Genomic DNA, 23,101 nt, shown 5'->3' on the forward strand with positions numbered 1-23,101 from the left:
CACAACAGGCCCCTCCCCCAGAAGATCAGCTAGACTGACAACTTCCAGGAGAAGCCAAGGGTCTTAAAGAACACAGAATCAGAAGATACTCCCCGGTGGTTCTTTTTTTTTTTTTTTTTTTTTTTTTTGTTTTGTTTTGTTTTGTTTTGTTTTGTTTTGTTTTTGTTTTGTTTTGCTTTTTGATTTGTTTCCTTCCCCCACCCCCTTTTTTCTCCTTTCTTTTTCTTTCTCTTTTTCTTCTTTTTTTTTTTTCCGTTTTTTTTTCTCTTTTTCTTCCCTTTTTTTTTTTCTTCTCTTTCTCTTTTCTTTCCTTCTTTCTCTCCTCTCTTTTTCTCTTTTTCCCAATACAATTTGCTTTTGGCCACTCTGCACTGAGCAAAATGACTAGAAGGAAAACCTCACCTCAAAAGAAAGAATCAGAAACAGTCCTCTCTCCCACAGAGTTACAAAATCTGGATTACAATTCAATGTCAGAAAGCCAATTCAGAAGCACTATTATTCAGCTACTGGTGGCTCTAGAAAAAAGTATAAAGGACTCAAGAGACTTCATGACTGCAGAATTTAGAGCTAATCAGGCAGAAATTAAAAATCAATTGAATGAGATGCAATCCAAACTAGAAGTCCTAACGACGAGGGTTAACGAGGTGGAAGAACGAGTGAGTGACATAGAAGACAAGTTGATAGCAAAGAGGGAAACTGAGGAAAAAAGAGACAAACAATTAAAAGACCATGAAGATAGATTAAGGGAAATAAACGACAGCCTGAGGAAGAAAAACCTACGTTTAATTGGGGTTCCCGAGGGCGCCGAAAGGGACAGAGGGCCAGAATATGTATTTGAACAAATTCTAGCTGAAAACTTTCCTAATCTGGGAAGGGAAACAGGCATTCAGATCCAGGAAATAGAGAGATCCCCCCCTAAAATCAATAAAAACCGTTCAACACCTCGACATTTAATTGTGAAGCTTGCAAATTCCAAAGATAAGGAGAAGATCCTTAAAGCAGCAAGAGACAAGAAATCCCTGACTTTTATGGGGAGGAGTATTAGGGTAACAGCAGACCTCTCCACAGAGACCTGGCAGGCCAGAAAGGGCTGGCAGGATATATTCAGGGTCCTAAAGGAGAAGAACATGCAACCAAGAATACTTTATCCAGCAAGGCTCTCATTCAAAATGGAAGGAGAGATAAAGAGCTTCCAAGACAGGCAGCAACTAAAAGAATATGTGACCTCCAAACCAGCTCTGCAAGAAATTTTAAGGGGGACTCTTAAAATTCCCCTTTAAGAAGTTCAGTGGAATAGTCCACAAAAACAAAGACTGAATAGATATCATGATGACACTAAACTCATATCTCTCAATAGTAACTCTGAATGTGAACGGGCTTAATGACCCCATCAAAAGGCGCAGGGTTTCAGACTGGATAAAAAAGCAGGACCCATCTATTTGCTGTCTACAAGAGACTCATTTTAGACAGAAGGACACCTACAGCCTGAAAATAAAAGGTTGGAGAACCATTTACCATTCGAATGGTCCTCAAAAGAAAGCAGGGGTAGCCATCCTTATATCAGATAAACTAAAATTTACCCCAAAGACTGTAGTGAGAGATGAAGAGGGACACTATATCATACTTAAAGGATCTATTCAACAAGAGGACTTAACAATCCTCAATATATATGCTCCGAATGTGGGAGCTGCCAAATATATAAATCAATTATTAACCAAAGTGAAGAAATACTTAGATAATAATACACTTATACTTGGTGACTTCAATCTAGCTCTTTCTATACTCGATAGGTCTTCTAAGCAAAACATCTCCAAAGAAACGAGAGCTTTAAATGATACACTGGACCAGATGGATTTCACAGATATCTACAGAACTTTACATCCAAACTCAACTGAATACACATTCTTCTCAAGCGCACATGGAACTTTCTCCAGAATAGACCACATATTGGGTCACAAATCGGGTCTGAACCGATACCAAAAGATTGGGATTGTCCCCTGCATATTCTCAGACCATAATGCCTTGAAATTAGAACTAAATCACAACAAGAAGTTTGGAAGGACCTCAAACACGTGGAGGTTAAGGACCATCCTGCTAAAAGATAAAAGGGTCAACCAGGAAATTAAGGAAGAATTAAAAAGATTCATGGAAACTAATGAGAATGAAGATACAACCGTTCAAAATCTTTGGGATGCAGCAAAAGCAGTCCTAAGGGGGAAATACATCGCAATACAAGCATCCATTCAAAAACTGGAAAGAACTCAAATACAAAAGCTCACCTTACACATAAAGGAGCTAGAGAAAAAACAGCAAATAGATCCTACACCCAAGAGAAGAAGGGAGTTAATAAAGATTCGAGCAGAACTCAACGAAATCGAGACCAGAAGAACTGTGGAACAGATCAACAAAACCAGGAGTTGGTTCTTTGAAAGAATTAACAAGATAGATAAACCATTAGCCAGCCTTATTAAAAAGAAGAGAGAGAAGACTCAAATTAATAAAATCATGAATGAGAAAGGAGAGATCACTACCAACACCAAGGAAATACAAACGATTTTAAAAACATATTATGAACAGCTATACGCCAATAAATTAGGCAATCTGGAAGAAATGGACGCATTCCTGGAAAGCCACAAACTATCAAAACTGGAACAGGAAGAAATAGAAAACCTGAACAGACCAATAACCAGGGAGGAAATTGAAGCAGTCATCAAAAACCTCCCAAGACACAAGAGTCCAGGGCCAGATGGCTTCCCAGGGGAATTTTATCAAACGTTTAAAGAAGAAACCATACCTATTCTCCTAAAGCTGTTTGGAAAGATAGAAAGAGATGGAGTACTTCCAAATTCGTTCTATGAAGCCAGCATCACCTTAATTCCAAAGCCAGACAAAGACCCCGCCAAAAAGGAGAATTACAGACCAATATCCCTGATGAACATGGATGCAAAAATTCTCAACAAGATACTGGCCAATAGGATCCAACAGTACATTAAGAAAATTATTCACCATGACCAAGTAGGATTTATCCCTGGGACACAAGGCTGGTTCAACACCCGTAAAACAATCAATGTGATTCATCATATCAGCAAGAGAAAAACCAAGAACCATATGATCCTCTCATTGGATGCAGAGAAAGCATTTGACAAAATACAGCATCCATTCCTGATCAAAACTCTTCAGAGTGTAGGGATAGAGGGAACATTCCTCGACGTCTTAAAAGCCATCTATGAAAAGCCCACAGCAAATATCATTCTCAATGGGGAAGCACTAGGAGCCTTTCCCCTAAGATCAGGAACAAGACAGGGATGTCCACTCTCACCACTGCTGTTCAACATAGTACTGGAAGTCCTAGCCTCAGCAATCAGACAACAAAAAGACATTAAAGGCATTCAAATTGGCAAAGAAGAAGTCAAACTCTCCCTCTTCGCCGATGACATGATACTCTACATAGAAAACCCAAAAGTCTCCACCCCAAGATTGCTAGAACTCATACAGCAATTCGGTAGCGTGGCAGGATACAAAATCAATGCCCAGAAGTCAGTGGCATTTCTATACACTAACAATGAGACTGAAGAAAGAGAAATTAAGGAGTCAATCCCATTTACAATTGCACCCAAAAACATAAGATACCTAGGAATAAACCTCACCAAAGATGTAAAGGATCTATACCCTCAAAACTATAGAACACTTCTGAAAGAAATTGAGGAAGACACAAAGAGATGGAAAAATATTCCATGCTCATGGATTGGCAGAATTAATATTGTGAAAATGTCAATGTTACCCAGGGCAATATACACGTTTAATGCAATCCCTATCAAAATACCATGGACTTTCTTCAGAGAGTTAGAACAAATTATTTTAAGATTTGTGTGGAATCAGAAAAGACCCCGAATAGCCAGGGGAATTTTAAAAAAGAAAACCATATCTGGGGGCATCACAATGCCAGATTTCAGGTTGTACTACAAAGCTGTGGTCATCAAGACAGCGTGGTACTGGCACAAAAACAGACACATAGATCAGTGGAACAGAATAGAGAATCCAGAAGTGGACCCTGAACTTTATGGGCAACTAATATTCGATAAAGGAGGAAAGACTATCCATTGGAAGAAAGATAGTCTCTTCAATAAATGGTGCTGGGAAAATTGGACATCCACATGCAGAAGAATGAAACTAGACCACTCTCTTTCACCATACACAAAGATAAACTCAAAATGGATGAAAGATCTAAATGTGAGACAAGATTCCATCAAAATCCTAGAGAAGAACACAGGCAACACCCTTTTTGAACTCGGCCATAGTAACTTCTTGCAAGATACATCCACGAAGGCAAAAGAAACAAAAGCAAAAATGAACTATTGGGACTTCATCAAGATAAGAAGCTTTTGCACAGCAAAGGATACAGTCAACAAAACTCAAAGACAACCTACAGAATGGGAGAAGATATTTGCAAATGACATATCAGATAAAGGGCTAGTTTCCAAGATCTATAAAGAACTTATTAAACTCAACACCAAAGAAACAAACAATCCAATCATGAAATGGGCAAAAGACATGAAGAGAAATCTCACAGAGGAAGACATAGACATGGCCAACATGCATATGAGAAAATGCTCTGCATCACTTGCCATCAGGGAAATACAAATCAAAACTACAATGAGATACCACCTCACACCAGTGAGAATGGGGAAAATTAACAAGGCAGGAAACAACAAATGTTGGAGAGGATGCGGAGAAAAGGGAACCCTCTTACACTGTTGGTGGGACTGTGAACTGGTGCAGCCACTCTGGAAAACTGTGTGGAGGTTCCTCAAACAGTTAAAAATAGACCTGCCCTACGACCCAGCAATTGCACTGTTGGGGATTTACCCCAAAGATACAAATGCAATGAAACGCCGGGACACCTGCACCCCGATGTTTCTAGCAGCAATGGCCACGATAGCCAAACTGTGGAAGGAGCCTCGGTGTCCAACGAAAGATGAATGGATCAAGAAGATGTGGTTTATGTATACAATGGAATATTACTCAGCTATTAGAAATGACAAATACCCACCATTTGCTTCAACGTGGATGGAACTGGAGGGTATTATGCTGAGTGAAGTAAGTCAGTCGGAGAAGGACAAACATTATATGTTCTCATTCATTTGGGGAATATAAATAATAGTGAAAGGGAAAATAAGGGAAGGGAGAAGAAATGTGTGGGAAATATCAGAAAGGGAGACAGAACGTAAAGACTGCTAACTCTGGGAAACGAACTAGGGGTGGTAGAAGGGGAGGAGGGCGGGGGGTGGGAGTGAATGGGTGACGGGCACTGGGTGTTATTCTGTATGTTAGTAAATTGAACACCAATAAAAATAAATAAATAAAAAAAAAAAAAAAAATAAAATAAAAAAATAAAAAAAATCCTTGAAAAAAATCCAAGAAAAAAAAATCTTTCTGAGGTTGGGTTAGACAAAGATTTCTTAGATAAAAGAACAGAAGCATTATCTATAAAGGAAGTAATTGATAAATTAGGCTTATCAAGATGAAAAATATACACTTTTTGAAAGACTGTTCAGAGAATGAAAAGCCAAACCGCAGATTGGAAGAAATGTTTGCAAAATATATCTCATAATCTCACTTTTGTATCCAGAAAACATAAAGAATCCTCAAAATTCAATAAAAGAAAATAACCCAATTTTAAAAATGGAAAAAAAGAGGGGAACCCTGGGTGGCTCAGCAGTTTAGTGCCTGCCTTTGGCCCCAGGGTGTGATCCTGGAGTCCCGGGATCAAGTCCCACATAGGGCTTCCTGCATGAAGCCGGCTTCTCCCTCTGCCTGTATCTCTGCCTCTTTCTCTCTGTGTGTGTCTCTCATGAATAAATAAACAAAATCTTAAAAAAAATAATAAAAATGGAAAAAAGATTAGAACAGACACTTCACCAAGGAAGATATGTGGATGGCAACTAAACAAAAGATGCTTAATATCACTATTCACTAGGGAGAAACAAACTAAAATCTTACTAAAATTCTACACACACCTATTAGAATGGTTAACCTTAAAAAGACTGAGCATACCAGATGTTGGCAAGGATGTGAAGTAACTGTATTTTACATATACTACTGGTGGGAATGTAAAAATGGTAGTTTGGAAACAGTTTGGCAGTTTCTTAAAAAGTTAAACATGTATCTATCATATGATGTAGCCCTTCTAGTCCTAAGTATTTATGGAAGAAAAATGAAAGCATATGTCCATTCAAAGCCCTGTACACAAATGTTTGTGGCAGCTTTATTTTTAATAGCCCAAACTGGAAGCAACCCAAAACCCCATCAACAAAGGAACAGATGCAGGACGCCTGGGTGGCTCAGTGGTTAAGTGTCTGCCTTCAGCTCAGCACGTGATCCTGGAGTCCTGGGATTGAGTCCCACATCAGGCTCCCTGCATGGAGCCTGCTTCTCCCTCTGCCTGTGTCTCTGCCTCTTTCTGTGTGTCTCTCATGAATAAATAAATAAAATCTTTAAAAAAAAAAACAAAAACAAAGGAAGAGATAAACAATCTGTCATACATGCAGACAATGGAATGCATCTTAGCAATAAAATGAACTATTGACACATGCTACAACATGGATGAATCTTAAAATAATTATGTTGAGTGAAAAGAAGATAGACCCCCACCAAAAAAAGTATGTACTTTATGATTGCATTTCTATAAAATTTTAGAAAATGCAAACTAATCCAAAGTAACAGAAAGCACATCAGTGGTTGCCTAGGAATTGGCTGAGTGAGAAGAGGTGGGATGGAGGGATTAAAAAGGAGCTTTTGGGAGTGTTGGATATATTTACTATCTTCACAGATATATATGATGGCATAACATATTCATTCAATATGTTCAGGTTATTGTATGTTAGTTATAAGCCAAGAAGGTTGTTTTAAAACAATGCAATAAACAAAACTGAAAGGCAAATAAAGTAGGAATGTTGCAAAATATGTGCTGGTTAAAAGTTATTCTTAATATCAGACAGGTGACTATAAAAGACTGATGAAACATACTGAAGATGACACAAAAAAAAATGGAAAGACATTCCATGCTCATGGGTTGAAAGAATCAATATTGTTAAAAGTCCATACTACCCAAAGCAATCTACAGATTTAATGCAATCCCTATCAAAATACCAACATTTTTTACAGAACCAGAACTAAGAATACTAAAATTTCTGGGGAACCAACAAAACCCTGAGTAGCCAAAGCAATCTTGAGAAAGAACAAATCTGGAGGTATCAAAATCTCAGATTTCCAGATACACGACAAAGCTTTAGTAAGCAAAACAGAATAGTACTGGCATGAAAAGAGACACATAGATCAAAAAACATGATAGAGAACCCAGGAATAAACCCATGCTTATAGGGCCAACTAACCTACAACAAAAGAGGCAAGAATATGCAATGGGGGAAAAGACAGTCTCTTTAACAAATGGTGCTGGGAAAACTGGACAGCTACATGCAAAAGAATGAAACTGGATCACTTTCTTATATCATACATAGAAATAAACTCAAAATGGATTAAAGGCCTAAATTTAAGACCCCAAACCATAAAACTCCTAAGAAGGAAACACATGCAATACTTCCTTTGACATTGGCCATAAAAACATTTTTCTAAATATGTCTCCACAGATAAGAAAAACAAAAGCAAAATTAAACTATTGGGACTATACCAAAATAAAAAGCTTTGCATAGAGAAGGAAACCAACAACAAAACAACAAGGCAGCCTATTGGATGGGAGAAGATATTTGGGAATGATACATCTGATAAGGGGATAATATCCAAAATATATAAAGAACTTACAGGATTCAACACCCCTAAAGCCCAATCTGATTAAAAATGAGCAGAGAACCTGAATCAACATTTTTCCAAAGAAGACATGTAGATGGCCAACAGATATATGAAAAGATGCTCAATATCATTCATCATCAGAGAAACACAAATCAAAAACACAAGAAGATATCACCTTACACCTGTCAGAATGGCTAAAATAAGAAACATGAGAAATAATAAGTATTGGTGAGGATGCAGATAGAAAGGAACACTCATGCACTGTTGGTAAGAAAGCAAATTGGTGCAGCCACTGTGGAAAACAGTACAGAGGTTCCTCAAGAAACTAAAAATAGAATTACCATATATGCCAGCAATTCCATTATTCAGTATATTCTCCATTACCCAGGGAAAATGAAAACACTAATTTGAAAAGATATAGGCACTTTTATGTTTATTGTAATGTTATTTACGATAGCCAAGATAGGAAAGCAACTGAAGGGTCCATTCATGGACGAATGAATAGAGGAGATGTGGTATACAAACCCATGCCCATGCACAGACACATGATGGAATGTTAACTCAGCCATAAAAAAGAATGAGATCTTGCCATTCCCAACAACATGGATGGACGGACCTAAGGGGTATAATGCTAAATGAAGTAAGTCAGAGAAAGACAAAAAATACCATATAATTTTGCTCATATGTAGAATTTAGGAAAAATGAACAAATAAAGAAAAAAAGAGACAAAAAAATTCTTAAATACAAAGAACAAACCAGTAGTTGTTGTGATAGGGGAGGTGGGTGGGTGCAGGGGTGAAGTAGATAATGGGAGGGGTTTGAGAGTACAGTTATCTTGAAAAACACTGAGTGATATATAGAATTGTTGAATCATTATATCATACCCATGAAACTAATACTGTATTATACTTCAATAGAAACATGTCAGACAGGTGAACCCCTACATATACATATACCTACACAAAGGTCATATATAAGAAATTTTAAAAAGAAATAGCAGTGGCTATTAATGATATGAAACATACACAGTTTCACTGGCAATCAAAGAAGTAAAAAACTAAAATAATAAGACACCTCATTTCACCTACCAAACTGACTAAGTATAGAGAAAAGATACTGTTTTTGGTGAGGGCATAAGGAAACAGTCATTTTTATATATTATTGGAAGAACAGAATGGATACATTTTTTAAAAGATTTTACTTATTTATTCATGAGCGACGGCGGGGTGGGGGGTGGGAGGAGAAGCAGGCTCCACGCAGGGAGCCTGACGTGGGACTTGATCCAGGGTCTCCAGGATCAGACCCTGGGCCAAAAGCAGTGCTAAACCGCTGAGCCACCCGGGCTGCCCAAATGGATACATTTTTTGACCAGGTAATATTCTTCTAGGAATTTATATAAGGCAATGTCTTTTTTGTTTTGTTTTAGCAAAAAAGTTAGGATATAAGTAAAAAGAGCATAAAGAAGGATGAGACCATGAAGATGGGAAATAATGGCTTCTTTCATCTCCAACTTTGGATTTTACAGGCTTGTTTTATCTGAAATAGGTGTTGTGATTTCAGGTAATTTTATATTTCTTTCTTTTTTGCTTATATATATTTTCTATATTTTCTGCAAAGTCTATTACTTCTATAATCAGAGGAAAAGTGATGTGAAAAATTTTGTTACTTCAAAGTCTAATTATAAAGCACTACAACAAAAAAGCCAATATATATTTCCAGAAAATAATTTGATAATAGGAGGCAAGAAACTTTAGGTAAGGAGCACCTGGGTGGCTCAGTGAGTTAAGCATCTGCCTTTGGCTCAGGTTATGATCCCAGGCCCTTGGAATCAAGCCTGGTGTTGAGCTCCCTGCTCAGGAGGGAGTCTGCTTCTCCCTCTCCCTCTACTCCATCCCTGCCACTCCTGCTTATTCTCTCTCTCTCAAATAAATGAAATCTTTAAAAAACAAAACAAAACAAAACAAAAAACCTGAGGTAAGCTCATTTCTTTTAACCAAGTATTTCTCTAAATTGTAAGCTATGACTGAGAATAATGAAAATCTGTAAGGAAAGAATTTAAAACTAAAATATTTTTATAAAAGAATATTTTATCCTGATTTTATTAATATTTTACTTCCTATTTTTTCTTACAAATACAGTAAAAATTAATTATTGAAAAACTAGAAGATACTATATCTTTCCACTTTATAGGAGAAAGCTATGTCATTAATCTATGGACAATACCTTTTTGTGAATGGCACAAAATACACTGTATTGCTCAGATTCATCTTAGCAGCAAACTCTTTGTCCTCTTTTAAAACTTTAGTCTTTTGTATTTATGGTGTACCTATGGAAAAAGAAGAATAAAACATAATTATAATACCAAAATTAAAGAAGCAATAATTGATCATATGGTAGCTTTACAAATTTACACATGTAATATTACAAACTTAAAACTTTTATCTTCATATGTTTGTGAATGACAAATGCAAAATATAAGATTTTCATATCAACGACTTGGGCTACATTTTCACAGGAAATATCAGGAAACTGAAAGTGTCCTTATATTTCAGAATCTACATTAAGACTTCCTTTGGTTTGTTTGGGTCCAGGGAAACTCAATAGAGTCTACCAGTAGACAGGACTAATCTGATAGCATGTAGTGATGCTGCTGATTGTCAGTAAAGCTTATATTCTGAATTGCTTTTCCAATCAGCATGATGATTTACATCGGTTCATCTATCTCCCTGTTCATAGGCTCCCCTGTAACTAGTCTTCTTCATTTGGGGCATAATGTTTATTCTTTATTATCTATTAAAGAAGTATATGCCCAATATAGAAAATCTGGGAACTAAATATTGTTATGAAGAAAAATCTATAATCCTACCGAGGACAAAATCCATCAACAATTTGGCATACTTTTCTCTATGCTCATATTTATTTCTTCATGTTCATACTTATTTTGTTATATACAGTTGAGATCATTTGTACATATAATTCCACAATCTACCTCTTTTATCTAATTCTAGATTACAAACATTTTTGCCATGTTATCACTATTTACTAAGCTCATTTTTAATGACTGCTCAGTGTGTATCTCCCAACGTATATCTTGGGGGTTCCTTCAACAGCTCCTTCTCCACAATTAGAAACCAAGGCTATATTCAACTCTTTGTTGAACTATTAAACATTACTGTGTTTTGAAGATCTTTGTGTACATTATTTACGTTTTAGGGTTTTCTTTGGAATGGATTTCTAGAACTAGAGTTATTCAGTCAAAGAATATAACAATTTAAAACATATAATATGCATATTGAAATACTTTTTAAGTAATCTGACTGGCTTTGGAGATGAAGGCCTTATAGAGGGGGGGAAAACTAGAAAAAAGATAATGACTTCCACTTTCACATTTTTCCTGTTGAGGAATGAGGAATATCCCAAACTCCTCTCAAGTTTATACTTATAAACTAATCTTTCTCATTATTTTTATTATTCACTCTGATTCTCTGGCTGTGGAATGTTAGATTAAGTGGCAGCTAAAAACTGAATTCTGTACCACATTTTAACTAACCATCAAACCAATTGATAATTGCCATGTCTGCATATCTATCCTGCTAATCTAATCTGACTATAGCTTCAATAAAATATTCCTTAGGTTATTAGAGGAACACTAGTTGGAAGATTTCTAAGAAAGCAACTTAAAATAAGGCATTTACTAACATTCTCATTTCCTAATTTCAAATGCAGGATGAACTATTCACTTCATTTGGACATGCTATGGACACATACGCTCAGTATTTTTCTTTCTCTAAATACTTCCTCATTCTTACATAATTTTCTTAACATGTATTCTCTATCTTCAGTTGCATAGCTCTTTAAATATTCTAAAATAAAGCCTACAACTTCTAGGAATTACACTTTCTTGGTTTTATCTTTCTTTTTCTCTGTTGGAAGACTGCACATGCCATTGATACTGAAAGCTATACTGTGAAGTTTGCCCATTACACCTAAGGGATGTTCTCAGCTTTCTTTCATTCTACAAGCTCCCTTCTTTCTTTATAAAGGTCTCTTGAGTTCCATAAAACTATTCTTTCTTGTTTTTCCAAATTGTTCCTTCTACAATTTCTCTTCTCTCTGATCTCTAAATGAAAGTTCCTCCAAGTATTTGCCAGAAGCTCTGGGACTGTGAGCTGCTATCCTAATTTTTGTCCATTCAACGGTTTCCAGTAATATTATGGCATTACATGGTGCGGACCTCCTTTTCAAGCCCCAGACCTATATTTTCAGATATCTTTTTGGTTTTTCCTCTCATATATACCTTAAGTTAACTTTAACCTTTCCCTTGCCCTTGTCTCTGTTAATTCACAATTCTGTTTTAAGTATTTCTTTGTATCTGTATCTTTGCTTTCCAGTTCTGTTATCTCTTTCCTCTGCTTCTACTTGGTCAAACTCTAGTCTATCTTTTCTGGAATTCATCTTGAAAACACTATTATCATAATCATCTTCCTGAAGCAAAGGTCAGATAATATCACATCTCTGCTCAAAATCCTTCAGTGTCTCCCTATGGTCTATGGTATAAAGCATAACTTTACCTAATTAACATTCAAAACTGGCCTTAAACCACTACTTTAACTAAAACTCTTCAACTCTATAATCAGGAAAAAAAATGAAGCTACATTTTCATAGCTTTGTCTTTGTTTATGCTGTTCCCTCTGACTAGAATATCCAAATCCCAACCACTCTCACAGTCCAGGTGAACATAACCTCTGGTAAGAGACCTGCCATTTTCTCCCTTTAGTTTAAATACATATATATTAATACTTTAACTGGATGACAAGGGCTTCTTTAGAGGAGGATACATTTCTAAACCTATGTTTTGGTTAATCATTGTTTCCCATGACATCTTTTCTAAAAAGCCATTTTTTTGGGAGGGATCTAATTCACATACCATACAACTCACCTATTTATTTAAAGGGTACAGTTCAATGGTTTTTAGCATATTCACTGGTACTTGCAATCATCATCATGGTCAATTCTAGAATATTTTAATCACCACAAAAAAAGATACCCTATACTCTTTAGCTCTTACCCTACCACCCCTTGATTCCTAAGCAATCTCTGGTCTACTTTCTGTCTTTATAGATATCCCTGTTCTGGACATTTCCTTTGAATGGTCTTTTGTGACTGGCTTCTTTCATTTAGCATGCTGTTTTGAAGATTTGTCCATGTGGTAGCATGAATCAGTATTTAATTTCTTTTATTGCTGAATAATATTTCCTTATATAAATATATCACATGTTGTATATCCACTTATAAGCTGATGAACATTTGGGGCTGTTTCGACCTTTCGGCTACTATGAATAATGCTGTTATAATTGCTTGTGCACAATTTTTTTGTGTGGACATATATTTTCATTTCTCTTGATTATATACCTAAGAGTTGAATTGCTGGGCCCTGTGACATCTTTACATAGCAGGTACTCTATAAAAATCTGCTGAAATCTCTTTCCTGTTTCTATTCCAATCTTACTCTCAAAGTGATCTATAAATTCATCCTTTCCTCAAAATATGAACAAGGACATTTTTCCTTTAAGAGGATTGAGTGCATTTTAAGAATTAACTGAAGATGAAATGACATGCATGGAATTATTTTTTCCCTCTTCCTTGACCTCTGCAACCTCAGATACTGCATTTATAGTGAGAACTGAGAACTCTGCCAAGAATGCAGTATTTCTGGTCTTAGGCCCTTGGGCCAACTGAACAACCCAGCCAGCTTAGAGTAGTGGATTTCATCAGAGAAGTGTAACTGGAATAATTTTCTTCACTCTTTATTCTAAGAAATGGAAATCTTTCAACAATGATAATCAAGTACATTATTTTTCACAGATATCCTAATTTAATATAAGGAAGACTACTTGATACAGAGTAAAATATAAATAATTTTCATTATTTCCCTTTTCCCAGAAACTTTCAAGAAAGATGATTCATGGAAGATCTTAGTCGACTTTCAATGTTGTAGTCACAACTACTTCAATAATAAACCTGAAGCCAACTAGTTTGAAAAACCCACAACACTTCAGCATTAGGAAGTAAGAATGAATGTTTCATATTGGAAAGATTTGAGAGATCAGACATTTCAACTCTTTTTTTTTTAAACTGAATCTCAGGAAACTTAAGTGTCAAATCACACCTATGTAGTGGAGTTACCTCAAATTAAAATCTAGGTCTTCTGATCCCCACTCCAGAAAACCTCCTTCTGAATCAAGCTGTCTAAGTCAGACTTCAAAACAGTTAAAAGTTTTTTATTTTGCTATAGATTGGAGAGGGTGGTCAAGAAAAGTTTAATTAAACATAAAATCGGCCTTCTGTGTTATTATTGCTCCAAAATATTTTTCTTTTTTCTTTTTTTTTTTTGCTCCAAAATATTTCATAACACTTGAGTAAGTAGTGTAGATTCAGTTATGTAGGCTGAAGTATAAAAAAATTCGGGTATCTATTTAAGATAATTTTTTTTTTTAATTCCCACACAAAAATAAGCGTTAGGGCCTCAGAAGGGGCTGGTACAAACAAGGGGCTCTGAAACTTAAACCTTACTCTAAATTAGCTTGTAAATTCCTATTATTTTATTCACTATCTTGCTCCCAGAGGGTAGAAGCAGGTAAAATCTTCATTTTACAGCAATGAAAAATGAAGTACAAACAGGTGATAGGACTTTTTCAAAGTCAAAACTAGTCCCGCTATTCTCCCTCCTATAATAAACTACCCACACAGACTTGAAGAGAATTGTTTTTAAAGAAAGAAAACTGTTGCTGCTACTCTCTGCCACTAATATGTAATCGTTATTCTGAAGTAAACCATTTTCATGGTACTTTCACTTTGAAAATAAAACTAGATGCTAGTTGCTTTTTACGCCATTATGATCATGTAGCCCACTGTGATGATATGTCATAGCACTTGATAACTGGAAAGGGACCTTAAAGTCATCTGATTTCTACTCAGCAAATAATGCAGAAGTGGCTGGGGTTTATTGATTATCATAACAATGATAACTGTTAGTCTACTTCTGGGTCAACTGATGTTAAATATTTTGAAGAGGACTCTTATGAGTCACCCTTTAAGACTTTATGTGTGGAGCACCTGCCTGGGTGGCTCAAGGTTAATCATTTGGCTCCTGATTTCTGCTCAGGTCATGATCTCAGTGTCGTGAGACTGAGCCCCATGTCAGGCTTCCCGCTCAGTGTGGAGTCTGCTTGAGATTCTCTCTCTCTCCCTCTCTCTCTGCCTCTACCTCTCCCCCCAACTCATGTGCATACTCTCTCTCAAAATAAATAAAATCTTAAAAAAAACCTTTATGTGTGCTAAAAAGTAAATATATTGTTTTATTAATGAATATCATTTTCCCCCTCCATAAAAAAATACATTTAGATTGAGAGAAAGATGGGAAAGGAGAAGCTCCTTTGGATTTCATAAATTTAACACTGAAATTTTTGTTCTGATATCTTGATATGAAGCTAGCAACTTAAAATCTATGATGAATCAAGTTGGGGAAAAAGTGATAGTTAATGTAAGTCAATACCAGTACAAAAATGGTGCTGGCATGTCTACATAAATCCTAAACTATTCTAAAAGATTTGACCAGGCTTTGAAGTCTTCACTTTGCACTTAGCCATGTGTATGGTATGAAAACTTTAAATAACTGTAATACATAATGATAATTTACTCTTTCAGTTTCTTAAACTTGATTAATATTCAAATCCCTCATGAAAAATTCTCACAGATCCCAAAATTTTCTTATTTTTAGTTATTCACTTTATTTACTTATTCATTCATTCAGCAAATATTTATTAAGGGCCTAACATATGTCCAGTACTGAACAAGGCTTTAGGTTCTTCCCTCTTCTCATAGAGCTTATATTTTAGTGGAGAGAAACATGTGAATATGGACATGTCAAGTACTAATAAATATTATAAAGAAAAATAAAATAAAACAAAGTTAGTGGTCAGGATAGATCTCTCTGATAAAAACTGACAGAGGCTTAAAGGCTAAAGGAAGTAAAGTAGAAGTTCTAAAGATACCTAGCCAGGAAGAGCAATCCAGGCAGAGAGCCTAGCAAGATTGCCTGATGTATTTCAAGAAAATTCAGGCCAGTATGGCTAAAACAGAGTGAGCAATGGGGAGTGTGGCAGGGGAAGAGATAAGGTATTCATAACATGATTAAGACCTTGGATTTTATGGTGAGATGGGAAGCCAATGAAGCATTTTAGGAGAGCGGTGACATATATTTTAAAGGACCACTCAAAAAAAAAAAATAAATGAAGGACCACTCTGACAACTGTGTGCAGTTTATATGGGAACACAGTTAAAAACAAAGAGACCTGGGGTGCCTGGGTGGTGCAGTTGGTTAAGTGCCTGACTCTTGGTTTTGGCTCAAGTTGTAAGCTCAGGGTTGTAAGACTGAGCCTGCCTCAGGCTCAGGCTCAGGCTCACACTGAGCACTGATTCTGCTTAAGATTCTCTGCCTCTCCCCCTGTGTGTTCTGGCATGTTCTTTCACTCTCACTCTCTCTAAAATAAATAGACAAATCTTAAAAACCAAAAACAGGGAGACCTGTAAAGAGCTGTTACAAAAGTCCAGGCAAGAAATGATGGTAGTCAATACCAAGGTGAAGGTAGTGGTGGAGCTAGTGAGAAATGGATTAATTCTGGAATGACTGAGAAGGAACAGACAATGGGCTTTGCTGCTTTTACTGAGTAAGAAAGAGGGGAGTAAAGAAGAGAGGACTCAAAAGTCTGTGGCCTGAACTACTAAAACTACCTATTTATAAAACTATGATAAATTTCTTATTTAAGCTTTTATACAACATATAACAAATTTACAAACCTCCTCAAATCCAAGTTAACAACACTGATTTAATATAATAGATGTATTATTATGTTGATATAGTAACCCCAAAACAAACATGGCCCTATGTTTACTCACCATGTGATGGCTTAATTCTCCCACCACTTTTCTCTAACTGTACTGCTGGAGAAAATTCATTTATACAGCCTGACTTGACATCATCTGGTCTTCACAAGGCAAGAACCCAACATCTGTGCATTAATATCACTTCTATACTTGTCTTATTACTCTGAGACAGAGTAGTACCACTTGGCACTGGGGCTACGGCAAACACAAACTCCTGCCCTGAAATAATAGCAAATCACAGAAGTATGGTAATAAAGTGGTTATCCACATGACTCACTATGCATTTTTTAAGGAGATAATCATCAAAATAGATATGACATGTAAAAAATCTCACAGAGAACTTTTAGAGCTATTTTCATGTATTTAAATTTCCGGGAGTCTGTGGATCTACTTGAAAACACTTTAGACTGTAATCATATATTACCCAAGGTGGTTAGGTACAAAGGTCGACACTTAAGGCCAAAACTTCATACAGTGCAGATTATCTTTGGGAATCCAGTATACAGTTGACTCTTGAACAACACAGGAGTTAGAGGCACTGACACCCAGTGTAGTAAAAAATCTGCATATAGATTTGACTCCCCCAAAACTTCTACTGATAGTCTACTGTTGAGTGGAAGCTTTACTGATAACAAAACAGTCAATTTTGTATGTATATGTACTATATACTGTATTCTTACAATAAAGTTAAAAGAAAATATTAGGAAAATCATAAGGAGAAAAGACATTTATCATATTCTGCTACATTTATTGAAAAAAACATGCATATAAATAGATCCATGCAGTTCAAACCCTATGTTGTTCGAGGGTCAACTATACATGGCTCTGTTTGTGAAATCCTTTAAATTAATTCTCATGCATAGTTAAGTGTTGAAGCCATTGAGCTAGTCTAATGGAGAAAAAGAAAACTATAAAAGTAATTCTTAAAAAACGTTTTCAATTTTTTCTAAATGTTTGATTTTTAATTTAATTCCGGTATAGTTAACATATGGTGTTATATTAATTTCAGTATAAAAATAATTCTTAACCTTTTCCAGGACATTGATCTCTTTGGCAGCCTAGTGAAGTCCACGTCCTTCTTCGATAATGTTTTAACAGAAAAAAATTAACCATTTGGAATTACAAAGGAAAGCAGTTATGCTGAAATAAAGTTACCAAAATATTTTTTATTTTATTTTATTTTTTTTGAAGATTTTATTTATTTATTCATGAGAGATACAGAGAGAGAGAGAAGCAGAGACACAGGCAGAGGCAGAAGCAGGCTCCATGCAGGGAGCCTGACATGGGACTCGATCCTGGGTCTCCAGGATCACGCCCTGGGCCAAAGGCAGGTGCTAAACCACTGAGCCACCCAGGGATCCCCAAAATATTTTTTAAAATTTGTGATATAGTAATATATATGCTGCTTTATTCATTTAGTAATGAGAGCTAGTAGGGAGTCTAATAACTACAATAATTTCAAAGAGCAATGAACATAAATAATATTTTGAGATTTCTATAACTATATTGTAAAATATCTATTGGTGACTGGTGACAAAGTCTCAGATATTGTTATACTTGTGTGGTTTGTTGCCAACGTTAATATATTAGAATTACTAAAAACAAAACAATGTTTTCTAACACCTTTCTTCATCTACAGAAATTTGGGCATTCAAACCATTCTCTCTTCAAGATAACCAGTATAAGTGGATATTAGTGGGGAATTCTAAAGAGTTCCTGCCTGTTTATAGAGTTTAATTCATTCTGTTTCCTGTCAAGCTTCTATAAGTTCTATTAATAGAAATTAATAGAATATTGTGAGGATTAAATAACATGCCACGCATGTTAGTAGATTCAGGAAGATTTGCTAGATGTGAATGTAATTCTTCCTTGATCACATTCATATAGCATACACTGTTATTTTAAAAATTGTAGAGAATAACTTAGCATTTTCCACTGTGGTTCCACTGAATAGCTCTCACTCCTATACCTTTTGGCTTTGGTGGTCTCATTTCTGTAGAATTTCACCTTTTGTTTTGGGAAATAGGTGAAATCCATGTATGATGTTGCTCCATTGCATATACCAAAGATAACAGTTGCTATGATGTCCTTGGTTGCAAGTGATAGACACCAACTCTGGCTAACCAAGGCCAGACTTTTTTTATAGGTGTGAATTTGTGATTTGGAATAAGAAATATATATTTGGTCTTCATCTGGTAGAGAAACTCTAAGAACCTTAGAATTTCCTAAGTGATAAGAGCAATAACGTAGAGAGTCTTGCTATTCATAAGAAGTCCTTTTTCAATTACTCCAGAGTTTCTGTTAATGAGGTGACTTTTGGAAAGCCCCTATAGATGGAGGGCTGATTACTAGGGGAACCAACCCTGATTAGAGGGTGGAAATGTTCAGCCATACCTCCTGACCTCTGGGAGGAGAGGGAGGCTGGAGATAAAGAATTCAATCACCAATGGCATGTGATTTAATCAATCATGCTTATATAATGAAGCCTCCATAAAAGCCTAAAAGGATGGCGTCTGGAGGGCTTCTAGGTTGGTGAATGCATCTGCATCTAAGGGAGTGACATATTCCATTTCCACAGGGACAGAAGTTCCTGCGCAGGGGACTCTTCCAGACCTCACCCATTGTACCTCTTCATCTGTATCTTTTATAATATTCTTTACAATAAATTGGTAAACGAGTAAATGTTTCTATGAGTTCTGTGAGCTACTCTAGCAAATTAACTGAACCCGAAGACAGTGTTATGAGAACCTCCAATATGTAGCTGGTCAGTCTGAAGCAAAGGTAACAACCTGGACTTGGCAGGCATCTTAAGTGGGGGGTCTGGGGGGTAGTTCTGTGGGACAGAGCCCTTAACCTATGGGGTCTGACATGAGCTCCAGACACATAGTGTCAGAATTGAATTGTTTGTTGGTTTTCGAAAACACACATTAGAATACGCTATCTCACAGAATGAACCAGAAAGCTCAGAAAATGAGCCCTAAAAGGGCGAATGCACATTCAAGATCATTCTACAGTAAATGTCTGAGCTGCCACTGCTACTTGCTTTTGTTCTACTGAACTCTTAACCCCTTCACAACTGCCAAAACCTGTCTCTGTTGTGCCCTGAGCTATCAAGATTCATAGCCCTGGGTGGGAACATCTGATTTACCAAGGTCACATGTCCACATGTCAGCTGCCAGGCAACTGAGATAGAAATATCTACCTGTTCTTCTTCCATATCCATAGCAGAAGGAGTAACATGGCTTCCCTTCTATTCAAAACAGGATAATTAAGCAGTGGGCAACCCATACTATAAGTATCTACTCATTAATGATCAAAAGCCATATCACAACCCAGAAGCTAAGTGATAAACTTGGATTTGTAGCATTCCACTATCTAATTCTGTCTCTTTAATCAATTCCTTCTAACCTAAGTTTTATTTGTTTAAGCTTCTTCTGTATCTATAAAATCTTATTTTCATGAGTTTAGTAAGAGGTAAAGTGACCTTGAAGTAGTGCTCAACTATTCATTCATTCACTTATTCATTCAACATTTACTAGATATCCATTATGCTTAAGACATTGTGCTAAGTGTTAAGAAAAATATGTAACACAGAAACTAATTACTTAGAACCAGCGAATGTTGTAAGTACTATGGAAGTCCAAATTAGGGAAAGAGAACTTCCAACTCTATAAAGAATAGGGGATGGGGATGGGCAGGTGATTGATGGGTTCATGGAAGAGATGACATTTAGATTGCTCTGCAGAGAACAGGTAGAATTTTTAGGAAATGCTCTGAGCATATGATGGGAGGTTGCAGCATTTTAAGAAATGGCAAGTAACTTCGTTCTGCAGATTAGGGACAAGAATCCTTTGGAAAAAGACATAGAAGAGTCTATTGGGTCTAGATTTTCAAGGATCTTGAATATCACGCAAATAATTTTAAGCTTTTTTTGAAAATGATGAAAAAATATTTTAAATTAGAATCAGGCTTCAAGAATAATACTCTAATTCTCTGGCAGTAATATACAGGCTGAATTGGGAAGATTTTGTTTAAAAATACTATAGGAAAAAACTGATAGACTATAGGCCAAAATGTTAATAGTGGTTATCTTTGAGTATTGGGAACATAGGCATTTTGTTTTCTTTTTATCTTTATGTATTTTCTATATTTTCTCCAGTGAAAAAAGTAAGTAAAAAAATATTTTTAAAAGACTGAATTGGAATTAAAGGAGACTAGATCAGGGAGGTCAGGTTAAGGCTACGGAACTAGAAAGAATAATAGTCATATCCTAGAACGTTGGCAATAAAACTGAAATCAGGAGGCAGATACCATGACTCTGGATGCAAGAATAACACAATAACACAGCTTAAAGTCAGCAACTGACACTGAATAGCCTGGAAAAGACATGGGAGTCAAAGTTAGCTCTGAAGCTGTAAGAACAAGTGACAAAAGAGATCATTGTTCTGTGAACAAAAATAGGGAATTTAGTAGAAGGAACAAGTTCAATGGTAGAAGAATGATGAGTGCTTTCTTGCCAAATTGACTTTTAAGCGCTAGATAGGCATCCAGGGAGAGATATACAGCAAGTAGTAAGAAATGAAGTTGGAATTCAGGGGAAATGGCAGCTAGACATTCAGATGTGGAATTATTTGTATAAGGTAGATAAGAAATTCAAGAAGGAACTATAGTAATTCAGGTAAAGAATAGAGAGAAAAGAGAAGGCTGAGAATAAAATCTTGGGGAAATATCTTGTAGTTGAATTCTTAGTGAATGCTACACAAATGCTAAACTAATATTATATTTCTATAATTAGGCATTCTCTTCATTTTACTCCATTCAATCAAAAGGTTCAAAATTACTTCCCTAAGTCTAACAAATTGAGATGAATAGTCAAAAGAATACTATAAGAAATAAAATTTAGATTTTTATATGAATCTAAATTTTTACTTCATATCAATTATGGAAAAAATGTATTTTTTAAAAAAGAAAATATGTGCAGTATAGCAATAAAGTGAACCAACTGATCTTTTCATTATTAATATATTTTAAAATGTTTTTTACATTCATTTTGTAATCAGAATTTCAGATTTAGAATGTATTGAAGATGGGCTCAAGGAGGCTCTCTTTTAAGTAGTTTAATATTAATGACTTAGTACTATAGTCTAGATTGAATTCATGATCAAAGAATACTTGCCAATCATAATGGGGAACACCATTATGGTGCAGTGGAAGGACTCTGAACTGGAAGACAGAAATCATAGATCCTAGTCCCATATTGGTCCCTAAATGGCTTTGTGGCATTGATCAAGTTATTTAATTTCTCTAAACCTCAGTTTCCTGGTCTTGGGGCTGAGACAATTTCTAAGTTCTATTCCAACCCTAAAATTCTATGATTTTTGGCAAGTTGCTCGATTTAAAATCTTGTATTCAGATTCACATACACACAAATGCCCTGAGTTCTCTATAACCAAAATTCCCAGCAATCTTTAATTGTTCCCAAGTCAAACAAAAGAAAAACCCAAGATGTAAACACCTTTAGTCTCTGCAAATTTTACCTGCCACTGATCACCAAATACATGAAGGCACAGTGAGAGTCCTGTATTTATAACTTTTGACTCCCTGCTACAGGATTACAATGCCAGACACTGGAGATAATAGAACATGTAGAAATAAGAGCTTTGAAAATAAACCTTCTTACAACTAATGAAGGATTATCTAGCATGCAATTTCTCTAAAATGTCACAGCTATTAGCAAGTTCTTTTTGTGTTTGTTTGGAACTATTTTTCTCCTATCTCCACTTCATTGCCCTGAAAATAAAAGTTTTCATTAGCACAATCAGATTTAGGGACCCCAAAACTCCAAAATTAAATTGTATATATTTATATTTACTTTTTTGGAAAAGGTCTATTTAGCCTCTGCTATCAACTAAATTGTATCTTTCTCCCACCCCCAAATTCATATTTTGAAATTCCAACCTCTAAAATGACTGTATATGGAGATAGGGCTTTTGGGAGGTAATTAAGGTTAGATGAAGTTAGAAGGGTGAGACCCTAATTCGACAGGACTGGTGGCTTTTAAAGAAACAAGAAAGATTTTGATCTCATTTCTCTGTCTCTCTTTTTTCCCCCTCCTCCTCCTCCTCTCCCTCTCTCCATTCCTCTCTTTCTCTGTCTCTCACTCCCTCCACTTTCTCTTCCTCTCTTACACTGACAAAGAGAAAAGGCCATTTGAATACAACTCCAGAAGGTGGTCATTCTGCAATCAGGAAGAGAGATTTCACCAGAAACTTAATCTGTTGGCACCTTGATCTTAGACTTCCCAGAACTGAGAGAAAATTAATTTCTATTGTTTAAGCTACTCAGTCTG

At 35.9% G+C, this 23,101-nt stretch overlaps 1 protein-coding gene across 2 annotated transcripts in view; it reads right to left on the minus strand.

The window, feature by feature from the left end:
• Positions 1-23,101, minus strand: part of TAOK3 (TAO kinase 3) — a 185,311-nt gene that overhangs the window by 94,076 nt on the left and 68,134 nt on the right. For both annotated transcript variants that reach the window (XM_038575265.1, XM_038575266.1), the window contains exon 2: positions 10,030-10,132. The gene's annotated coding sequence lies outside the window, so the exon portion shown is untranslated. The remainder of the gene's footprint in view (positions 1-10,029; positions 10,133-23,101) is intronic.

This window comes from Canis lupus, chromosome 26, assembly GCF_011100685.1.
Source record: "Canis lupus familiaris isolate Mischka breed German Shepherd chromosome 26, alternate assembly UU_Cfam_GSD_1.0, whole genome shotgun sequence".
In the NCBI taxonomy this organism is placed as follows: Eukaryota; Metazoa; Chordata; class Mammalia; order Carnivora; family Canidae; genus Canis; species Canis lupus.